We start from the raw sequence: 17,707 nt of genomic DNA on the forward strand, positions 1-17,707 counted from the left end.
ACACACAGCAGACCGTTGTTCTCTCAGCTATCAACATAGAGCTCCTGTATTCCTCCTATTTAAGAACACATGTCTCTGTGTTGATTTCACAAGCCGAACCCCCCACAGTTAGAAAACACTCCCCTAGGCTCACATTTAACCATTTGATCGCCCCTGGGTTAACCCTTTTTCTGCTAGTGTCATTATTACAGTAACAGTGCATATTTTTAGCACTGATTACTGTAGTAATGTCACTGGTCCCCCCAAAAGTGTTGAAAATGTCAGTTTGGCGTCCGATCTGTCTGCGGCAATGTCGCAGTCCCGCTAAAAATTGCTGATCGACACCATTACTAGTAAAAAAATAATAAAAATATAAAAATGACATACATCTTTCCCCTAGTTTGTAGACGCGATAACTTTTGCACAAACTAAGCAAAATACACTTATTGGGATTTTTTACCAAAAATATGTAGCAGAATACAAATTGGCCTGAAATGATGAAAAAATTCGATTTTTAAAACTTTTTTGTTTATAGCACAAAAAAATAAAAATCGCACAGGTGATCAAATACAACCACAAGCTCTATTTATGAGAAAAAATACATAATTTTTTTTTGGGTACAGCCAAACGACCGCGCGATTGTCCGTTAAAGTAACACAGTACCGAATTGCAAAAAAATGGCCTGGTCATATAAGAGGAAAATCTTCCGGTCAAGAAGTGGTTAAAGCTATTATTGTACATAGACTTAAGCTGGCTACACGTTATACAATTTTTATTTCCTTTAGATTTACCTTCAACTATGTAGTGCAAGGGCCTGTCTGATTGCATACAATTTGAAAGCGTTTAGGTTTGACCTTATATTATATGGTTTTCGTAAATCTAATGGAAATTTGTACTAGGAAGTTGTATAATGTGTAGCCAGCTTTACAAGTAATTTTTCTTTTTAGTTTTTGATAGAATGTGAAAGTGCTAAAATTTCTGCCCCATTTTTATTCCTAATTTATCAAACTCTACTGCATAGACATCTATAAATAACCCTTGTGAAGAATGGATGCATTGCTTTATGGTGGCATAGAAAATCCAACAACAAAGAGAAAAACAGCACACCAAGAAGTAGATTCTGAAGCAGCATTTACTACTGCGGCAACAAAAAGTTACGCCGATGTTTCAAGAGCACGGTGGCCCTCTTTTTCAAAGTCAAAGAGTGTTAGACAGAAAGGTGACAGAATCTCTGTCTGTCAGCTTGAAAAAAGAGGGCCACCCTGCTCTCGAAACATTGGTGTAACGTTTTCACTGATATGGGACTTCAGTAAATCCTGCTTCAAAATCTACTACTCCGTGTGCTGGTTTTCCCATCTTTGCCAGGTTTTCATTGCTCCCTGTGTTCCCACTGGGGAGTTTCACCTTTGCTATTGGTGCTGGTGACCATTTTTACTGGTGATCAGAAAGCCAAAATTTTGAAGTTGTCACCAGAGCAGGAAGAGGAAAATGTTTCCAATAATGAAACCTGTTCTGTTGACAATTATCTAAGAGGTGATAAGCTCAGTTGGAGCCCAAAACAAATTTTCAGTTTAACCATATCACTGCCCAAGCTATTTTTTTGTGTTTCTTGCACACATGTTTAAAAAAATCATTTTAGGTCTAAAGACTATTTTTTTCTGAAACAGAGATCTGGGATAATAATATAGTGGTGGTTCTTATTTTTTATGTTACGTGATATTTGCACAATGATTTATCATGCACAAATAATCAGGAAAGAATACACTGAAGTTATTTTAGGGCACACAAACACAATATATTACCCTATAATATTAAAGAGGAGATTGCAATGATTAAAAAATACCCAACATGTCAAGCTTTACAATTGAAAAAAGGTTGGTACCTTTAATTTTCTATAGGTAACACTTTAAAAACCCTTACAGGTCAGCAGTTTAGAGGTAACCATGTAAAACGGCCCTAGAACTATTGTTCCTACTCTGGGGCATGCAGCAATATTTAACATGTGTAGATGTTTTCGTATGTAGACGGCCTTGATTTACATTCATATGTACGTGAATATGGGGCATGGGCGTGCTCCAGATTTTTTTTGGAAGGGTTTTAACTACTTGGGGTTAACTTTATTTTTTGATACATTTTTTGTTCTCACTAAAACTTTATTTTTATTAAATAGGGAATGAAGCTTCCCCAATCTGAGACAATTTTGTTGTTACAGGTTCTCTTTATTAAGACATCAGGGGCCTAATAGACCTCTAAATTATTCCTTGCCCTTCATTGAAGCTAATTAACTGCAGGTCATAGTCCATTCTTCCCCAGCCTCAGTAGCCAGGAAAAGTGACAGCTGAACCCCAAAGTGATGTAATGCATCTTACTAGGTAGGGAAGATCATTAAATGGATAAGCAGAGCCTGGGAAACATGGAAGCAAATGTACTGGGGTGGGGGGGGGGGAGGGGGTGTGGAAAAGATTGGGTGGTTGTACAGCTCTGTAATAGCTTTAATCTGACAGCCAACAGTTGGCTTGTCAGATTTACATGCTGCTATAGTGTGTGTAAAACCCCCTACTGCTACTTACATATGACTTAACCTCTTGGCACCGAGTGCACACAAATATGCGGCTTCTCTGCGGGTGGGCCTTGGTGCTGAGCAGCCCCATATTTGTGTGCATTGGTGCAAATAGAGCTGTGTCCAGAGAGTGCGCCCTGCACACTCCCGGCACAGTTGCCATCAGCTGACAGAAAGCTCTATATCATGTGACCGCTGTGACAGCCAATCATGGCACTTACATGACCATAATGCCTCTTGGTATTCTAAACCCCTTAACCACTGCGGCGATCAGCCCCGGCCAGGCAAAGTGACGTACCGGTACGTCACTAGCCTGTCACTGGCTTGTGAGCCAATAGCGCACGCCCGCTAAAGCGCTTGCCCGCCCCGGCTCGTTCCCTAACAAGTCAGTGCATGTGACCGGCGGATCCGATGTCCGCCAGTCACTCGCGATTGTTCGCCGGGAAGGGAGAAAGGCAGGCGGCTAATGTAAACAAGCCGCCTGTCATTCTCCCCTGTGTAAAAATGGAGATCAGACGGTTCTACTATGTAGGACCGTTGATCTCTGTTTTTACACTAGTAGCCATGTCCAATCACAGTTAGAAACATGCCCCTAGGACACACTTAACCCCTCCCTCCCAATACAGTTAACCCCTGCCCTGCCAGTGTCATTTTTGAGGTAACAGTGCATATGTATAGCACTGATTACTGCAATAATGTCACTGGTAACCCCAAAAGTGTCAAAAATGTCAGTCAAGGGTCTGATCTGTCCGCCGCAATGTCGCAGTCCCGCAAAAAAATCGCAGATCGCCGCCATTACTCGTTAAAAAAAAAACACCAAAAATGACAAAAATCTTTCCCTTTGTTAGTAAACGCGATAACTTTGGCACAAACCAATCAAAATACGCTTTTTGCGATTTTTTTTACCAAACATATGTAGCATAAAACAAATTGGCCGAAAATGTTAAAAATTTTTGATTTTTACATTTTTTTGGGGGGGAATTTCATATAAAAAAATGTGAAAAATATTGTTATTTTTGCAAAATTGACGCTCTTTATTTGTTTATAGCGCATGATCAAAAAATCGCACAGGTGATCAAAAAAGGACGTCAAATTCGTTTAGGTACAGTGTCGCACGACCGCGCAATTGTCCGTTAAAATCACGCAGTAAAAAATCACAAAAAAACCCCTGGTCAGGAAGGGGGTAAAATCTTCCGGGGCTTAAGTGGTTAAAGGGCTGGCAGGCACTGGCTCCAAGTGGTTAAGTCAGGGACAGCAAAAGGGTTCAAACCGCTAAATACAGGTGCAAAAATTGGGTGCAAAAAATCAAAACTTTTTCAAAGTACAGATAATTTTATTTTTAGCAAGCATCCAGATTTTGAAAAGAAAAACCTGTCCCCTGATAGCATGCTGCAGAGAAGAACCCTTGCTCCCTATAAGTAAACAAAGCCCTCTCTGCAGAGAGCTTTACAATCAGCTGGGATCAGGAGTTGTGCTGATTGAAGAGTTATACAGTAGGTCTGATTCAACAGGGGGTGTATGGACCTCTGCAAAGAAACCATTGCTTCAACGCATTGAGTCAGTCTACAGCACGCTGAAAGGGGACAGGCTTTAATACTCAGGATGTGGTTGCTTTCTAAGGGAAAAAAAAAAAACTGTGCGGCTTCTTTTTGTTTTGATGCACCTGGAATATATTTAGTTGATTTTAACTGAAACTTAACTTTGGTTTTAAATAGGTAATAATGTGGTCTGTTTATAGACTCATATTTTATAATGTATCAAAGGAAGCGGCAGCGCGCTGATCTATACTAAATGTCTAAATTATGCAGTGTTCCCTTCTTCATTAACAGCGTGGCCTGGATGGATAATCTCATGGTCACACACTTTAACTACTAATGTGTAGCGAGTGTCTCATGTCACTAGGGACATAAAAGATTAGATATCTGCATATTTCATTCTCCTGGTAAAATAAGGGGTCCAGCAGGTGTCCCATCTACATCCCAAAAATCATATGACATTAAATAATTATTTTAAGACGCATGTATAGTGTGATTTATTTTAGTCATCAGAAACTCAGAGACAAATATAATCCGATTTAACATAAACAATTAGAGGTTCACACAGTTTGATTAATTATGATTGCAGAAATTTAAGATGCGTATTTATCAACATGATCCTATTGTCAATTATATCAATTTATAGGCTATTTGCATCATAAAAGGAATTGTTCTGAAAAAAAAAAAATAATTGTGACATCTGCACCTTGGTCATCATAATAAGCCAAGAGTGTGTGTAATGTAGTGATTAGCATGTTAAAGCTTGGCATGTGTTAACCGCACACCATTGTGAGTCAAACAATGCTAACAGGAAAAAATGCTAAAGCTACCAAATTGATAAGACTTGCATAAAAGGGCACAACTTGAATAGTAAAAAGGAGTTGAATATGCAAGAAAAGAAGTTAGGTCACATTTAAATAAGCTAGAATCAGAACAATTGTATCTAAATAATATAAATAAAAATTTACAAACTATACAATGAATTAAATACTATACTAGTATTCTTTTAAATTAAAAACATCATTTATTGACCCCCTCTAAAAGTGTATTACATTTTTTTTATCATTGCAATTTTTTTTAAATGTTCCACTCTGAACCTTGCAGACTGACATATTATTGCAGAACATAGTGCAATGGTTTGGTTGAAGTAGATCTAAATCATAAGGTCCTGTTCACACTTCCTGCATGCTAAAGGCTCCATGTCAGTGCATGGGCAATTGTCAGTTTCTGTTGCAGTGATAGGGTGGTGTGATGCACATTTCAGCACATTTAACAGTTTTCCATGTCTTCTATGTGCCCTAGCCGTGACTGGCATTCATCTAGTGCCACAAAAAAAAATGCCAGTCACCACATTATGTGTGAATGAGCCTCTAGTGGATGAATTGTAACTTGCTAAAGCTTCATTGTTATTGTTTACATCACACAGCACTGTGACTAGGACTTCTGACTTATAGCACTAGGGCCCTGGTTGCATGTTCTCCCTATGTTTGCATGGTTTTCCTCCCACACGCCAAAGACATACTGAAAGGTGAACTGGCCCCAGTAGCATGTATGAGGTATGGATCTTTAGATTGTAAGCTTTTTGGGGCAGGGGCTGATGTCAATGTACAATATACAAATTGCTGAGTAACTTCTCAACACTAAATAAATTCCTGAACCAAATAAATTAAATGTTTTCCGCTTTAAAAAGACAAGTGCAGGGTTTTAAAAAAAAAAAAAAATTACCTTGGTGTCCATCACGTGCCACTGCACTGAGAACGTATCGATCAAATACCACTGATTGCTCAGTTCTCCCATCTGCTCTGAGCAGACAGTGTTGAGTGTCAGTCACCGACTCACTGCTCTGCTCCTCCAGTGCTCACTGGAGCGCTGGGCTGGGAATGGACCATTTGTGTTGCCTTAGGAGTTTATGTGTAATCTCCATTAGCAACTGTAAATATATATATATATATATATATATATATATATATATATATATATTGATATATATATATATATATATATATATATATTGATATATATTGATATAGTTAGATGTACCCATTCATGTGAACACAGTTTGCAGGTTTGAGTAGTGTAAGAAATTAATTGATTTACCAGTTCCTTATGAAGTGCAGGTATGTTAGGTTGGGCTAAACAAGTGTATGTCCCTAAAGATGTTCTGATATTTACCCATTGTAAACTTATCTTCGAGAAAGGACAAAGAGGAGGTGCTAGCGAGGGGCTGAGTGCTGAGTTATGCTAAAGCTAGGGGATGGGGAAATTGTCCAATCCTGGATTAGGTACGTCCAGAGGGAGGAGAGGGGTAAGATAGCTCCACCGATCAGAATGGCCCTATGCAAGCCTATGAGAAATAGGAGAGAACGCTCTGGAACACCAAACTAGAATGGGACCCTCATGTGCAGTAGCATGGTAATTATGGAATATACCTCTTGCACTAATATCTAAATGTTTGTCTTATGTCTTTTCTCTTCCCATGTTTGTATTTTGTAATATGTTGAAGCTCTCTTAAATAATGTTTCTTGTATATAACTAGATAGATTGGTTTTGTTAGACTTTCATACTATTTACCAATACATTTCTGTTGTTATGTTAAAGCTTTCACTCATGGTCAAAGAACTCTCATTTACCAAATCATATCAGGAAAATATGAAATAGCACAATATATAGCTGGCTCAGTCTTTCCTCAGTCTGGACCGGTTGAGTGATGTCCGCTGAAAACGGGTCACAGGAGTATAGCCAAAAAAGCTTTGGCCAAACTTCTTTTTCAGGAGAATACTTTTTTTTCATCCTGTTTTTGCAAAGTATAACCAAAAATGCTTTGGCCATACTTCTCTTTAAGAAAAATACTTTTTTTGTAAATCATTGTTGATGATCTCCTCCAGCCATTCCTGTCTGTATCATTACATCATTGGTGCAGTTTCCTGAAAGGAATTGCCTGAGCAAGACTTTTTATTGCAGGCTTGCTTGGCATTTTTTTTAATAAAAGCAGTAGGTTTGAAAATAAATTTGGAATCACATAAACATGTTAAAGATTGAATGAGTATTTAGTGATTGGATTTACATATATTTTACATTTCTAAAAATGTATACTTGCATGCATATACACACACCAAAAAAGGTCCTGGATAGCAGTAAAATGTGGAAGGGGTTCTATCCCTTCCACACTCTATCCTAAACAAAAATTTTTGTTTGGACAAAACATTTTTAAAAGCTTTGTCTGGAGATGGGATTTTTGGATATTGGCCAGAGCCAGACCATTCCTTTATGTAACTAACTGTACTTTCAAAAGCATGGAGGTTTAGAGCTGTACAAAGACCCAGTTTAACCACTTATTACAAAATCACATACCTGTACGTCATTTTGAGGAAATGGTTGTACCGGGGTGATGCCTGCAGAGGCATCACCCCAGTACTGTTTTTTAGAGCAGTTGGTCGGCTTTCATGTGATAACAACGATGTGGCTAAGCAACTGCTCAGCCATTATCACAAACAGTGGGAGGGGACACCGCCCTCCCGCTGGCTTCTACCGCTCCACCCGATTCTCCCGTCCCACTGGGAGACCCGAGCGACCAACCGGCATTTCCGCCGGCTGGCAGGAGACCTGAAAAAAGCTGGAATCAGCTTCAATTGGGTCTCTGATTTAGTAACCCAGGCCCAACATCACTTCCAGTTTACTCGGTAGCCAATAGCGCTTTGAATACTTTAAAGCGCAGAGGAAGGGTTTGGGGTCTTTTAAACCCCAGATCTCTCCATAAAGAGAACCTGTCTCTGCCTATTACTGTCACAAGGGATGTTTACATTCCTTGTGACAGCAATAAAAGTGATCACATTTTTTTTTTTTAACCTCCCTGGTGGTATGATTCTTTCGGATTTTAGGTGCTGAAAGCGGTACCATTATTTTGCATGTAATTCTTGAGAATGAGCAGCCCAAACCAACTATTTACATTTTTTTTTTTTTTTTTACTGTGCGTTCTTCTTTATAACATCTCAGGTATGATAAAGTTTGAGACACAAAATCTTAAATTATAATATAATAAAAAACGATAAAAGTATGTATGTATGTACACATATATATATATATATATATATATATATATATATATATATATATATATATATATATATATATATATATACTGTATATATATATAAATATATATATATATATATATATATATATATATATACGTATGGCTCTGACATTTAACCCCGAGCCACGCTTGGGAATACCGCTAAGAAGGTTAAAGGGACAGTGTAAAAATAAATAAATAAATAATAAAAAAATGTTTTTAAAGCACCCCTGTCCCCACGTGCTCGTGCCTCATAGAAAACGCATACATAAGTCGCGCCCGCAAATGTGTTCAAATCACACAGGAGGTTTAGATCGTTAGAGTGAGAGCAATAATTCTAGTAAAAGACCTACTTTGTAAATCTAACCTGGTATCTGTTACACATTTTTAAAATATGGAGATTTCTAAGTACTGTAGTTGGTCGCCATTCTTCCAGTGCGTGCAATTTTAAAGCGTAACATGTTCGGTACCTTTTATATATTTATTTGACGTAACGCCATTTTTCACAATATACAAAAAAATTGGGCAAACTTTACTGTTTAATTTTTTTAAATTCAGGGAAGTGTATTTTTAAAAAGAAAATTGAGTTTGAAAGACGGCTGTGACATAAAATATTGCAACAACCGCCAACAGCCACCATTTTATTCCTTAGAGCCTTTGCTAAGAAAAAAAAAAATATATATATATATATATCATTATAATATTATATAGATATATATATAATGTTGGGGTTATATATGTATAATATATAATATTATATATATATATATATATATATATATATATATATATATATATATATATATATATATATATATTTATATATGTTGGGGTTTCTAAGTAATTTTCTAGCAAAAAATACTGATTTTAACTTGTAAGCAACAAATATCAGAAATAAGCCTGGTCTTTAAGTGGTTAAAATATAGTCATTCATAGACATATTATAGTATGATCAAGCTGCCTTTCTGTTTTTTAGTTTTAAGATTGTACATTTCTTAGTTATATGTCCAGTCACAACATTTTGATCCAAATAATTTTGAACTAAGAAGTTTGCTTTTTTTTTTGTGGGTAAAAAACTTGAATGTGTTTTGTACACCTTTCCTTATTTATTTTTCCACATGTGGTATACAAATTGGAGCTTTTCATATAACAATAGAAGATGTAGAGCACTGGGATTGATTGCCTAAAAGAATAAACTCTTCTTAAGCAATAGACTGTTCTAAAGAAAAAAGACTATTCGATTAATAGGTTGAAGTTCTGTTTACTTTAATCAACCAATCAAGTGCTAGCTAGCAAAATCATGTTTTTTTTTTTTTTTTTTTTTTAAATGTCCCTTGTATATGAATGATTATTTTAAGTGAACACAGATTCACCTTATTTACTATATTTCACTTTACTAAATCAACAATGTCATAACTGATAGCATGAGGGATTTTTTTTAACTGTTTGGTGATAACTTCAAAAGCATGACATTTACTTTTCATGTTACTTTCTTTATTATTGTAGGCATGGTTCACCAAACCCAGATTGCATGTTTTCCTGCTACAAATTAAAGTGTTGCTAAACCCACAACAGTAAAATCAGTCTGTATATGAGTAAAGCAGTAAAGCATGCTTGTTATACTCACTGTGGAGCCTAAGGGGCTGCATTGCGTAAAAAGGCTGTTTGATCCTGTCTTATCTGATCCTCCTCTTCTTCCTCTATCCAATCCATCTCCTGATAAGACAGAGCCTTTGGAGTCACTCTGCACATGTTCAGTTTGGTGTCTATTGCTATAGTTTTTTTTTTTTTTTCTTGGGAGAGTGCATGTGATCAGCACAGAGCCAATCAGCAATGTCCAGACAGAGATTCTGGGGTCCTGCAGCCTCATAGGACAGTCAGAGTAGAATGAAAACTCTGCCTACAAGCTTTAACCAGACACTGATAGAAGTCACAAAACAACTATATGCTGCTGATGGTAGAAGGTATTTAGCAGTTTATATTTACTAAAATAATTGCATTTCAATGTTGTGTGTACTGTGGAAGACCATATATAGTGAATGCAGGCTCCTGGGATTAGTAACACTTTAAATACTAGTGGCATATGTGTATTTCTATTATCAACTGCCTTACTGCAACAGCTGGAACAGGGATCAGAATAGGTCATTGAGTCATTTGATTTCCCTCAGGTGAAACATGGCTCATTTGCCTGTTTCCTCATTTTAACATTTGACATGGTGTTAAACAAAATATGTAGATCTAAGGAGGTTCAGGATTTGATAATGAATCTGTAGGTGGCCATTTAAGTACTGAAGTCATTTAACAAATATACCAAGTATGAGCAAGTATATTAGCTAAGTGCTAATTAACAGAATGACTTGTGATTGCCAATGGTGCAAAGTCTACGTGAAACCCAATAACAGCAATGGGGGGGGAGGGGACATTGCAGGGAAATTTTCCTGGCCCGAGATGCTGACATTCATGAAGCGTTAACTGTCTTTTAAACACTGTGATTTATTTTATGAACTAAGAGAATTAGTCTGTAACTGTCTAAGCATGTACTTTTCTAAGTGGGCACATATAATTTGTGTTCAGATCACACATACACTACATATCAGGGGAAATGTCTGTAAATTTTCCAATTTTACATTTCCATGCCCTTATCACCTTTAACTAGGCTAGGCTAAGCATTACCCCCCTCCAGGTTTCCATTACCTTCTCCGATGGCAGCATCATTACCATTGCTTGCATTTTGGCCAGTAAAAATTGCAGCCTGTGCACTAACTAATACACTTGAATGATACATTGCTACTTCAATATAGGTATGTTCAAGTCTAAGAAATGGTACACAGGTGTGGGCATCACAGCACTAGATGTTTAACTGGCTGGGATGTACACAATGTGGTTGATTTACTAATAGGGTTGAGCGAACCCGAACTGTAAAGTTTGGGTTCGTACCGAACTTTAGGGTTTTTGGTACCCGGACTCAAACCCAAACATTTTACTGTATGTTCGGGATCTAGATCATTGTTCGGCAATTTAATGGCGCATTAAAAATTTATGCAAGCTCAGTGCACCAGCACTGCATTTGTGCTTTTGTGAAATTTTTGACACCTTTTTTTGGCAATACCATCCATCTGGGGCCTCTGTAGCATTATTCAGTGTGCATTTTAAGACATATAGCTATAATTTTCTGAGTTTTTGAAAACACTCTTTTTGGGCTAAAATCCACAGTTTTACAGCCCTTGCTGCATCTGTATGTGTAGAATTCAAGGGTTATATACTGCTGTCATATTATGTTAGTAACAAAAAACACCCTTTTTGGGCAATATACACAATTTTACAGCCCTTGCTTGGTGCATCTGTGAAAAAAACAAGCTTGAAATACTTCAAGAATATTCAGGCTTTGAAAAAACACCCATTTTTGGCAATACCCTCCATCTGGGGCCTCTGCCGCATTATTCAGTGTGCATTGTAAGCTATATAGCTATAATTTTCTGGGTTTTTAAAAACACCCTTTTTGGGCTAAAATACACAATTTTATAGCCCTTGCTGCATCTGTACGTGTAGAATTCAAGCGTTATATACTGCTGTCATTGTGTTAGTAAAAAAACACCCTTTTGGGCAAAATACACAAATTTATAGCCCTTGCTGCATCTGTCATTGTGAGATACACCCTTTAGATACTGTTGTTCTATTCTGCTATTCAAAAAACACCCATTTAGGGCAAGATGTTAAATTTAAGAAATATGAGGAGAACATCAAATAAGGGACGTGGCCCCGGTCATGGTGCAGCTGGTGGAGCTCCTTTTGCAAGGAGAGGATGTGGTCGACCTGTGCCAGCTACAAGCACAAGTGAAACACCTTCCTCAGGTGCGAGTAGGCGACAAAACCTGTAGCAGTATTTGGTCAGGCCTAATGAGGATCTATGAATGTTGAGGCCAGAACAAGTACAGGCGATAGTAGATACTATCCTTTCAGCCACACATCCAGTCACTGTCCAAAGCTTGCCGCCTCAACCTCCGCAACATCTCCAAGATACATCCCTTCCTAACCAATGATGCCACAAAGCTTCTAATCCACTCCCTGGTCTTCTCTCGTCTGATTACTGCAACTCCATTCTCATTGGCTTACCTTTAAAAAGACTATCCCCCCTTCAGTCCATCATGAACGCTGCTGCCAGGCTTATCCACCTTGCAAACTGCTCTGTGTCTGCTACCCCTCTTTGCCAATCCCTCCATTGGCTGCCACTCAACCAACAAATTAAATTCAAGTTACTAACCATAACTTACAAAGCCATCCATAACTTGGCGCCCAGCTACATCACTAATCTGGTCTCAAAATACCAGCCAACTCGTTCTCTTCGTTCCTCCCAGGACCTCCTACTCTCTAACTCCCTTGTAACCACTTCCCATGCTCGCCTCCAGGACTTCTCCTGAGCTTCTCCCATCCTCTGGAATGCTCTACCTCCATCTGTCCGACTATCTCCTACTTTGTCTACTTACAGACGATCCATGAAAACACATCTCTTCAGAGAAACCTATCTGGCAACTACCTAACAACTGTACTTTTATTTTCTCTATCAGCCTATCCCCCACAGTTATTACCTCTTGTATCCCTTGACAGTCCCTCTTAGATTATAAGCTCTAACAAGCAGTGCCCTCTGATTCCTACTGTATTAAAGTGTATTGTATTTGTACTGTCTACCCTCAAGTTGTAAAGCGCTGCGCAAACTGTCGGCGCTATATAAATACTATATAATAATAATGAAGTGGCTGAATTTTATTTACCCCCTACCAAACATAGGCAGTGTGAATGAATGAAAAAAATGTTGTGCAGTCTCTAATAATTTGAAATGCACACTGCTTGTGATAGGCAGAATCCATGTGATCTTTATCCTAGACTTTATGCCACAGGATTCCAGAGGCTACCTTTGATTGCTTCTAAAAAATATATAAAAGGGGCTCACAGTGGCTAAGTGGTTAGCACTTCTGCCTGGCAGCACTAAGGTCATTGGTTTGAATCCCAACCATGGCGCTACCTGCCCAAGCTTTACATGGTTTCCCTGTGCCTCTGTGGGATTCTTCTGGGCACTCTGGTTACCTACTCTGGTTACCTCCCACACTCCAAAGACATGCTGATAGGTTAATTGGCTCCTGTCTAATTTGGTCCTAGTATGTATGAATGTGAGATAGGGACCTTAGATTGTAAACTACTTGACAGCAGGGACTGCTGTGAATGTACAATATATATGTAAAGCACTGCTTAAATTGTCAGCACTATATAAATACCTATAATAAATTGCAATAATCAGTTTACTTTAAGCAGACATATTCACAAGGACACTCCTTTGCATTTGGGTTGATGTAGCAAAAGTGAGACACATACTGTAACTTAAGTTGTGTTCACTTCAATCAACCAGTAATGTGCGGGCAAAAATAATGATTTTTTTAATTCCTTACATTTGGTTTTTTTTTTTTTTTTTTTTTAGGTGAATACATATTCAATGTAAAATGTATCTAAACCCAAAACCAAAAATGTAATATATTGTAGTGCTTGGTGTAGTGGCTCTTTTTTTTTTGTTTGTTTCAAACTTCTAATGCTTTATTGTTACCTAGTACTCCTGCAAATAACACACTTTCTATGCCTGACTCACTCCTCCACTGTACCTAAGGAGGAAGCCATGGTTGTCACCCTAGGCTGCTTTTCTTGTATAGACTCCAAACATGGCAGTATCTCTTACATAATCATAGATAGCTTTGAGGGAAGATATTTTTCTGTGCAGCTCATTGGAAGTGACAAGGACACTGTATTTCTGGCAATATCACCAAGTATTTTTCTGTATGTGCTCTACATTTTTTTAAACCTGATTAAAAAGAAAACTAATGCAATCACCACATCTATGGACTGTAAGCTGTAATATATTGCATTTTGTGTTCTTGAATTTAGTCATCTTTTTTAATTAAAACATTTACTTTCAACATACACTTTGCAAAGTGAACAGCTTTTACTCCTTTAGTAAATCAACCTCATTGCTTGTGAGCTTTCTCCATGGTAACATGTAAAACCTGAACACTCTTGATGGGGCACAGCGGAAACCCCCAGACACTGAACAAGTATAATGAAGTAAAATAAGTAGTGGATAATAAACATAAAACGGTTATTTTTCTGCTCTGCCTCAGAATATCAGCTTAGCCAGAAAAGTATTTTAGTAGAGTAAGTGTAAGAAATGAGCTCATTACTAAGTCTAAAGGTGATTGCAGGCTTTGTTCCCTGGCTATTATTCTTATTGTTACACCATCTATAGGAGCTGTGGCAAAAGGCTGGTTGAATATTTCATACCATATTTAGAGAAAATACGCTCAACATTTCCCTTTTTGAATTATTCGATTAACTTTGCTCCAGCATAATGCATTCCATAAATTAATTTTCAAGATTACCTCATTCTTTTCATCTAGATTTTAAGAGCCCTTCATTTCAGATTAGAAATAGTGATAAAATCATTGCTTACTGAGGCAAATAGTCTATGAATCTAACTATGCACATTAGGAAGATGTTACACACAGCATACTTTTAATAATGATCATTTAGAAGATAATTTTAGCATCCACACAAGGGAGAAATGGATTTTAGATGAGATCTTGTATGACCATATGTGGTATTAGTCAGTGTGAGGTATTGCTAGCAAGCTCATTGCTTTCAAAAATCAAAGTTAAATGGTTCATCTATCATCTGAATTTGTGTCTGGGCGACTTGTCTGAACATCAGTATGATTTATGGTTTGAATTCTGGAAGTCACCCATGCATGTTTCTTAGTTTATCGTTTTATGCTGTCTTCAATTAAATGTCTATAAACATAGTGATGGCTTTATGACGTTGTCCATCAATAAGAACCATCACATTTTGCATGGGAATATGTAAAACAGACTCATAATGACCTTTTGACTTTTATGCTCCCGGTTACAGAGGTAGGATGAAGTCGTTTTTGCAGCTATCTGTTTGATTTTACCTCTGTCATATATTTTATTCACGTCAGCATAATTAAGATCGTAAGCATGCTAAAACAGGTCACTGGCATTTTCAATTTTTATTAACGTCTCACTCTCCTTTTAAAATATCTGTTTCTTTAAACAATTACAGCTTCTTGGGTACAGGTATTTTTTTTTTCTGTCTATTGAATTCTGCTGATGCAATGAGATTTCACTTAGGCTACACAATATGTATCTTGTCCGAATTTTCGCCAGCTTATTTTTCATGAGCGAGACAGGGAGTGTATATATTCATATACGGAGACTGCGTGTGTGTGTATTTAGACAAAATTAGTCTGGTAAAGTAATGTGGAAGTTAAAAGGAAAATAAATCATTCTGGTGGAAGAATATACAGTTGAAAACACAGGCTTTCATTTTACTTCGGGACAGTGAAGAATGGTATGTTCAGCCTTCATATTTATAAATGTGGAGTGTTCTCAGCAGCAGCATATGGAGGCTGAAACACTTTCTGCACCATTATGTCCTAATATGGCCGCCAGGAGATCACGAGAGAGAATTATGACTTTATGTCTTGTGACGGGTCAGATATGAATCAACTATACAATTTGTATGCATATATGCAACTGTACCTTAAAGTGGTTGTTACCCAAAAAATAAAAAATAAATCAATGATCCTGTTCCTTTAAAGCATGAATAACAGCAGAGTGCTTGTGCTGTGTAATTTGGCCCTTTGTATCTAAAATACCTAGATGATCCTGCCTGATGCTGCCCTCCCCTCTGTAAACTGACCACGTTTATCATAGCTGCTGAGCCCCTGATACCGTGGTCAGTTTACATGCTTCCATCACCCACTGTCTCTCCTCTGTCCTCTCTCCCTCCCTCCCTGCCTGTCAGCTCATGTCAGTACCTGCCCTCCCCCACTGCTGCTAAAATGACTTGGTCATTTTCATACAATCCCCAGTGTTCAAAAATGTTATGTGCCCCAGTGTATGTGTTTTATTAAATGCCAATTTATACCTTATTTCAGAGAGCCGCTCAGTGCTCAAGTGAACGATCGCCACTCTCCTCCTCTCCTCCCCGCCTCCCGGCTGATGTCAGCAGGGGATTCTCAGCCCCTACAACTGTAGCTGTCAGATCAGGAGAGGAGAAAGGCAGGCAGTCACGTGAGCACCGAAAGGCACTCTGAATAAGGCATTTTGTTTTATAAAGCACATATACTGGGGCACATTACATTATCAAACACTGGGGATTGTATAAAGTGAACAAAGTGGCTTTACAACCACTTTAAGTAAGGTTTAAAAGAAAATTGGATCAAATAGCTTTTTTGGGATGGGGAACCAAACAAACAAATTAGAGATTCTTAATATCCACAGTTGAACTGAACTGATAGATTTCACAAAAGCCACTTGTTGAAGAAAGCTGGTTTGCAGCACAACCATGGTTCTCAATGGTTTTCTAGGACAATCACATACTGTTACAGTGCTTAGATTCCAGTTTTCTAAGTTATACACTAAGGGGTCTCAATCAAATAAGAGACTTTCGTTTTTCTAGGAAATCCCATTTCAAGTAAAAATGTAATCACATTTTTAAAATGTAGATTAGCTAGTGAATAAAATATTTTACAAATATATAATATATTTATTCTTTATTTTGTTGGATCTGCCAAGAAATATCTGGCACCCAGTCTGACTAAAGAGCTGGTGTCTACCTTTTTTCCTAGCCTTTGGAATCATTAGTCGTGCCTGCTTCTACAGGCAATGTTTTGTCACACAGTTCTATAATGCATTTATTTTTGTCATTCTAAAAAAGTCTACCTGCACATATTCAGCAAAAGGTTCCATGGTAGTCTCTTCCCAAATATATCCATGTTAATTGTGCTAATTGGTGGTGAAAGTAACTTTATGGATATATGTGGATGATTGTCTCACTATAATAGCTTCACAGCCAAAAGGCTGGAACTAGATTTTATATGGCCCTATGGCCTACTTCGCTATATCTAAAGTCCCTCTTCACCACCACCTTGAGCATATGTGCAGCTAAATTTTTTCTTCTATAGTAGAAAAAAAATTCTGTGTGGGGTGCAGGGTTTTGGGAGTTATGCTTCCTCCCATAATGCCCATACCACTCACCTCACAGGAGGAGAATGTGCAAAGTAAGAGTAATAAGGTTTGGAGATGTTAGCTGCAGGGGGATATATAGAAGATGTTTTGTCTAGAGCAGAGTTGTACTCGAAACCCATACTTGAGTAAAAGTACAAGTGCTCGATCAAAAAGTGACTTGAGTAGAAGTGGAAGTGCTCGATCAAAAAGTGACTTGAGTAGAAGTGGAAGTGCTCGATCAAAAAGTGACTTGAGTAGAAGTACTAAAGTATTCAACATTTTTTTTACTTAAGTATTGCAAGTATTTTTTTTTTTTAAATTTTGCTACTCAAGTACTGAAAGTAAAAGTACCAGTAGTTTTGAAAAAAAAATTGCTACTCAAGTACTGAAAGTAAAAGTACCAGTAGTTTTGAAAAAAAATTGCTACTCAAGTACTGAAAGTAAAAGTACAAGTACTGTGTTATGTAGTTATTAAAGAAAGAAGTCAAAAGTT

Source organism: Pelophylax lessonae, assembly GCF_965119305.1.
Source record: "Pelophylax lessonae genome assembly, chromosome: 5".
NCBI classification, from domain to species: domain Eukaryota; kingdom Metazoa; phylum Chordata; class Amphibia; order Anura; family Ranidae; genus Pelophylax; species Pelophylax lessonae.